Source organism: Aulonocara sp. 'chitande type north' Nkhata Bay, linkage group LG18 (assembly GCF_057382095.1).
Source record: "Aulonocara sp. 'chitande type north' Nkhata Bay isolate Kocher_YH1m ecotype deep benthic linkage group LG18, A_spYH_male_GT1.1, whole genome shotgun sequence".
Taxonomy (NCBI): Eukaryota; Metazoa; Chordata; class Actinopteri; order Cichliformes; family Cichlidae; genus Aulonocara; species Aulonocara sp. 'chitande type north' Nkhata Bay.
In genome coordinates, this window is record NC_141361.1 from 31,055,623 (window position 1) to 31,061,622 (window position 6,000).

The window sequence follows — 6,000 nt, forward strand, 5'->3', positions numbered from 1 at the left end:
TTCCAGTTTTGCTTCATCATGTTTTTTCATTTCAGTTCCAAAGCAAAGCTCTCGTGGGTGGATATTATGGACCGGAAGTGAAACAAGTGGTAAGACTTCAGTATTTCCCCCACCAACTTCTCCTTCTATTTTTTTTTTTACCTCTCATGCAATGTGATTTAACTACTCTTTTAACCATCTCTCCTTTCTTTCCAGTTAGACTTTTGTGTTCCCTTAACTCATTTCAAACTTGAAATACACAGATAATGAGCAAAACTGTGAATTTATAGTACCCAACTTGTAAGAAACTTGAATTACATTGAACAAATCTCAAACTCTGTGACAGCAAGTGATCCAAAGTGGCTAAAAGCCTGCATTCTTCCCAGCTGCTGTGGTGCAGTCCTTACAATTTCACCCATCCAACCAATCTGCCAGAGTGGCAAATGAAGCACACGGAGACTGATAGAGTTCCATCAATATTTCACTCATTTTTCTCTAATCAGAATATTTTTCTTCTATCCCGCCTTCACTGCTTCATTCTCTCTCATTACAGATTTCTGCAGAGCCATATAAGCAGACAATCAGGGCATCAAGAAGCATTTAAGTGTGCTCGTAACTCCATGTATGTGTGTGCACGTCCCTGTGTGTGCATGTGCAAGTGTAAATCTAGATTGATTGGCTGAAGACAAATGAGCAGATTTATATTAATTATCCAGACAGATAGATGGAGGAGTGATTGCTATAAGCCCAATCTTTTTTTCGCCTCACTTTCCACTGCCCCCCACCCTACCCCACCCAGCCTGCCTCGCTCTGCTCCTCCTGCTCATACTTATATTTACTCAGACACAGAAACACTAAACACATGAGCAAACGAGCTGCGTTTTAACCAATCACACGTTTTCTCTGGTGTACTTTTCCCTTTGCATACACTTATCCTGTTGGATAACTAAACTAAGTGCGCGTCCTGTCCTGAGCACAACAGCAAGACCAGTCTGTGCAAGCTTCTACATTCACTACTTGGATGTGACTCCTTTACCGTGAACTATTACATCAGTGTGACGTGGTTTCATGCAGGATATCAGCTGTGGCACTGCTGAGCTGTTACTGAAGCCCAGATTGCTTTAATAGCAACCTTAAGCTCATTTTTCTCTTGTTGTATATTCTCTGTGGGGTTCAGGCCAGTCGAGTTGTCTGATCAGTCAGGAAACTGTTTGGTAGCAGTTTTGGCACTGTGGGCAGGTGCTAAGTAAGGAAATCGGCATCTCCATAAAGCAGATGGAGGCATGAGGTAGACTGCTGCATTCACTTTGGACTTGATAAAACAGAACGGACCAACCTGCATCCCCAGCAGATGACGTGGCACCCAACTTCACTGTGGATTGTATGTTTCTCCAGTCTTCCTCCAGGCTCTGGGAAATTAGTTCCCAAAAGGAATGCAAAACTCGCTTTCATCTGCAACAGTTTGGACCACTGAGCAACAGTTGTTCTTTTTAGCTCAGACTGAAACCAGCCTAAACTGACTCCTTGTGAACTTTCCATTAATACACACATACAGCACTCTGAACAGCCAAGATTTTCAGCAACCACCTTCTGTGAGATATGAAGTTAGCTTTTTAGACCACAAACTTACTTTAATAATTGTTTTTCTTCAATTTTATTTTATTTTAAAATTGTTGTTGTTTTTTTCTGTAATATTGTACATCTTTATTCTACAATACAAAATGTCCTGAGGCAACTGTTGTTGTGATTTGGTAATATATAAGAAAAATGTATTTTAATTAGACTTCAGTCAGAAATGATGTCCATCTTTTATATACAGTATATGGCAGTGCCACATATACACTGGTGGTCCTCTAACTTGTCCAAACATAACTTGAATCGTGACAAAGCAAGAGCACATGACAGCTTTTGAGTGTAAACAGAAAAACATGTTAGCACTATAGTGAGCACACTGAGGACCTGAACATTGAAAGTTTTTCCATTTGGCTCATTTTTTTCTTTCTTTCTTTTTTTTACCTTCAGCTTATTTATTTTTCTCCATTCTGGGGGGGATTTTATTCAGTCCTAATGACACAATTTAAAGTCATACCATCAGAGCGGTTTCTTTAATGGTCACATAGCTTTGGAAAGCCCCTCCTCCCACACCCGCCGTTCTTCAATTCCATCAATGGTGCAAGGTCCTTGGGGACCCATCCACTCTTATCCAAATGATTGTGACGCTATGACACAGGATCATTTGCGAGTAATTTAGTGACAGCAGAGGTTAATATCAACATAGCGTACATGCTGGAATACTAAGGTATCACCGGCAAAGAGAGACTGTCACAGCTGTCAGCATCTGCATTAGCGTCTCAAGGTCCTCGGACTAAAGCCAGAGTTTCACTTCCTGCCTCCACCTCCCTCCATCCCTCCACACAACCACTATGGTAATAACGCCCATCAGTCTCTGTCACAGTGGGCTGTGTGTGTTCTTTCATGCATGTGCTTATTGAAAAATTGTGTGTGTGTGTGTGTGTGTGTGTGTGTGTGTGTGTGTGTGTGTGTGTGTGTGTGTGTGTGTGTGTGTGTGTGTATTTGTAAGGGGGTGGTCACTGATAAAGCGCTGATAGTGTCCATCCATGGCAGATGATGTACAGCCTGCTGTCTCTCCAGGCAGATTGGATTTACTGGCCTGCTGATTTGCTGAGAGATGGAGCCGGGACCTCCTTCAAAGGCACCCTCTCTCACTCACTCACTCACTCACTCACTCACTCACTCACTCACTCACTCACTCACACACACACACACACACCTGTTCAATCTCTGTGCACAAAATAAGCACATAAAACACACACAAATGCACGATGAAATGATTCATGGACACACAAACATGAACACAGAAGCGCACACACTTATATATTATTCTCCTGCCAAAGCCTTTAAAGCGACCATGTGGAAATTGATCTCCATTTCTAAAGAGCACTGATTCATTGTTACCTTTTCTCTTTGTCTATTTCTCTATTTCTCCCTCTCTCTCACACACACACACACAAACACACACACACTCTCTCTCTCTCTCTCTCGCTCTCTCTCTCTCTCTCTCTCTCTCTCAGCCTATCACTTTATTCCCAGATGGCCCACTGACACACAGCCCAAGCCTCTTTAGTCTTACCTGTCGACAATCAGCGGTGATTTTTGTTCATTTGTCTTCACTGTTTACGCAATACGGGGGCCACAACAAAAGCCTCTGTGTGTGTGTGTGTGTGTGTGTGTGTGTGTGTGTGTGTGTGTGTGTGTGTGTGTGTGTGTGTGTGAGAGAGAGAGAGAGCCAGAGAGGGAGAGAGAGTGTGTTACTACCGCACCCACACAAAGGAGTGAGATGAATGAAAGCCTGCTGCTATTCCCCCTCTCATCAGCTGCTTTGAGCTCTGTGTATTTTTGTACATATTAATAACACTCACTGCTGAACAGTCTTAATTATCTGGAAGCTGGATTTCTACTTTTCATTCAGCTTCCATTTTAACAACAAAGGCGCTGCTTCGCTGCTGCACGTCCACACTGGCGCTCTGTACTGGATGACATGTTTCTGCATGTTTTCAGCCAGCCTCTCGCGCACCATTGTACTGCTGTAAATGCTCTCAGGCTCAACAAATTTGTATTATTCGACAGTTAAAATTCTTTAGCTGCTGCTGAAGTAACATTTGTAATTTTTAACAAACTGTGACTGTTTTTCATCAAAATGATCTCAAACATATAAGTGTTTGATGGCTAAATAATTCTTCATCTTTTTGATTTGACCCAATGGGAATCTTTTAACTAATAAATAATATAAATGTCAGCATAACTTTCCAGAACCTTTAGTTTGGAAGTTCGTCTGAAATATTAACGGTTAATTTGTCATCAATTTCTGTTATTATGGTTAGGTCACTTTGGGTTATGGAAGGGAGCAAACTTACATTTAACAATTACACGAGTGGATGTTTTAAAATGTGTTTTCTGGGAAAATTAAAATCTATTTAAAGTGCAGCCCAAATGTAAAATTTATTAATGGACAAATTAACAGATTTTGTCTTAAATGCTTTAAATGTACAGTTAAAGGGTGTTTTAAGCACCAACAATCATTTATTTGATCAAATTCCCCAAAATGCAAGGAATCTGTCCCTCTGAATGATCAAATCCCTTGCATCCTTGGCTCTTAGAATAAAGCATGCATACACCTAAATATTTTTGATATATTACTAATAAAAAAAACAGGCAAATTGCAATATTTCTTATTGACAAACAAAGGAAATTTGTTGAAAAGGTCAGAGTTGCTTTTAAATGGTGGTTTTTCAAATACACCATTAAAGTGCCAGAAATCTTTTCATAATAAAATTTGAATTATATCAAACCAATACCATCTAAAATGGTTGTTACTGGGATTGTCCACAATCCCAGTAACAACAACCTGGTGTCCCGTCTGTGAACCAGACATGGGATTGAAGGAAACCCCAGAAGTCAGCACCCTTAAACCGCTCAGTCAGGTCACGTGATGTTTGCTGGAATCCTTCACAACAACAACATCAGCATCAGCAACAACAAATGGATTTACTAGAATCTGCTTATCGGACGTTCTTAGCTGCCTCCTGGACAAAAACACAATTTTGGATTAACTGATCTCTCCTTTGAGCTCCTGTTATGATTAAATAATGATGCCTGTGATTTCTGTGTAATAAAATGTAGCTTTGTATTTAGCCCCCATTTACTAAATTGTTAAATTCTAAGAGAGTGAATACCTTGAAGATTGTGATTGGATACTAGCCCTCACGTCATACTTTAAAAAACTTACGTTCATCACCCTGGGGACCGTTTTCTGCCACGCCCGAAAAATGCTATAAAAAGATTATATATCCATATTTTTTTCCACTTTAAATTAGCCAGTCTTTTAAAACTACTTCTCCCTGAAATATTCATGTAAAGTTTTAATTATATTTCGGGGGTTTTAACCCTTTTAATCGCAGTTTAATTACATGAGCGCACCGTTTTTTTTAGCCCCCCAAAACAAAACAAAATATAAAAAAAAAACAACATTTGAAGTAATATTTGATTGTTATTATAATTAGGCCTTTAGATGGACTAAAGATTGGCACCAACCTTCATTTCGATCGCCTTTTATTTTTTTTTTGCAGGAGCAGAAAATGGTCTCCAGGCGGCCAATGTTGCTCCTCTAAGCCGAAAGAAGTGTCTTTCCCCGGCATAAGTCGCGACGATCACCGGGGCATGTTGCGTCGGACCCCTTTTTCCAACACACACGTCCGGTACCACGTCACAACAAATACGTCATTTCCTGTTGATTAAAAAAAAAAGCACCCTCAAACGGTCCTAGGGGCCGAAAATGGTCCCGCCCGATCAGCGGGCGAAGCCGCTGCTGCACGCCGGAAATGAGGCTTCGTTTCCCGCAGGTCTCTTTAAGCAGCCCGCTGTTTTCCAGCCCGGGGTCAAATGTGGAGCAAGGGCGCCACCCGGTGGACAAATAAAAAAATTACAACTCTAAGGCCACTACTGCAAACGGAAACGGAAGCATTACCTATCACGATCGATTTGACCGTAATTTTTTTGCCGTGAAAAATAGCGTTTATAATGGGTTTCAATGGGGCACAAAACGGTCCCTAGGGTGTCAAGTGTGAGTATTTTTGCTGCTAAGCCGTGTTAGGCTGATGTAAGAAAATCAGACTGAAATTTTGAATTTTTTACAAAAACGAAACCGGGTGGCAAGTTTGGCTATATTACACCCAACACAGCGGAAATGGCTTTCATACGAATGGAAAAAGTGGCACAAAAAGAGCCCAGTATGACGTGAGGGCTAGGAAATGCTTAGCTTTTTTTTTTTTTCTGTTTCTTTTAGTAAAGCGCCTGTTTGGCAGCTGAGCTGGAAACAGTTCAGAGGGATGACACCTGATTGGTGGAGATAACGCTTGGCTTTAACACCACTGCCTGTCGCTAGGTGACATTTGAACCTGGAATGAAATAAGCCTAAGCCGGTTCAGCTAAAAGATTCCTAAC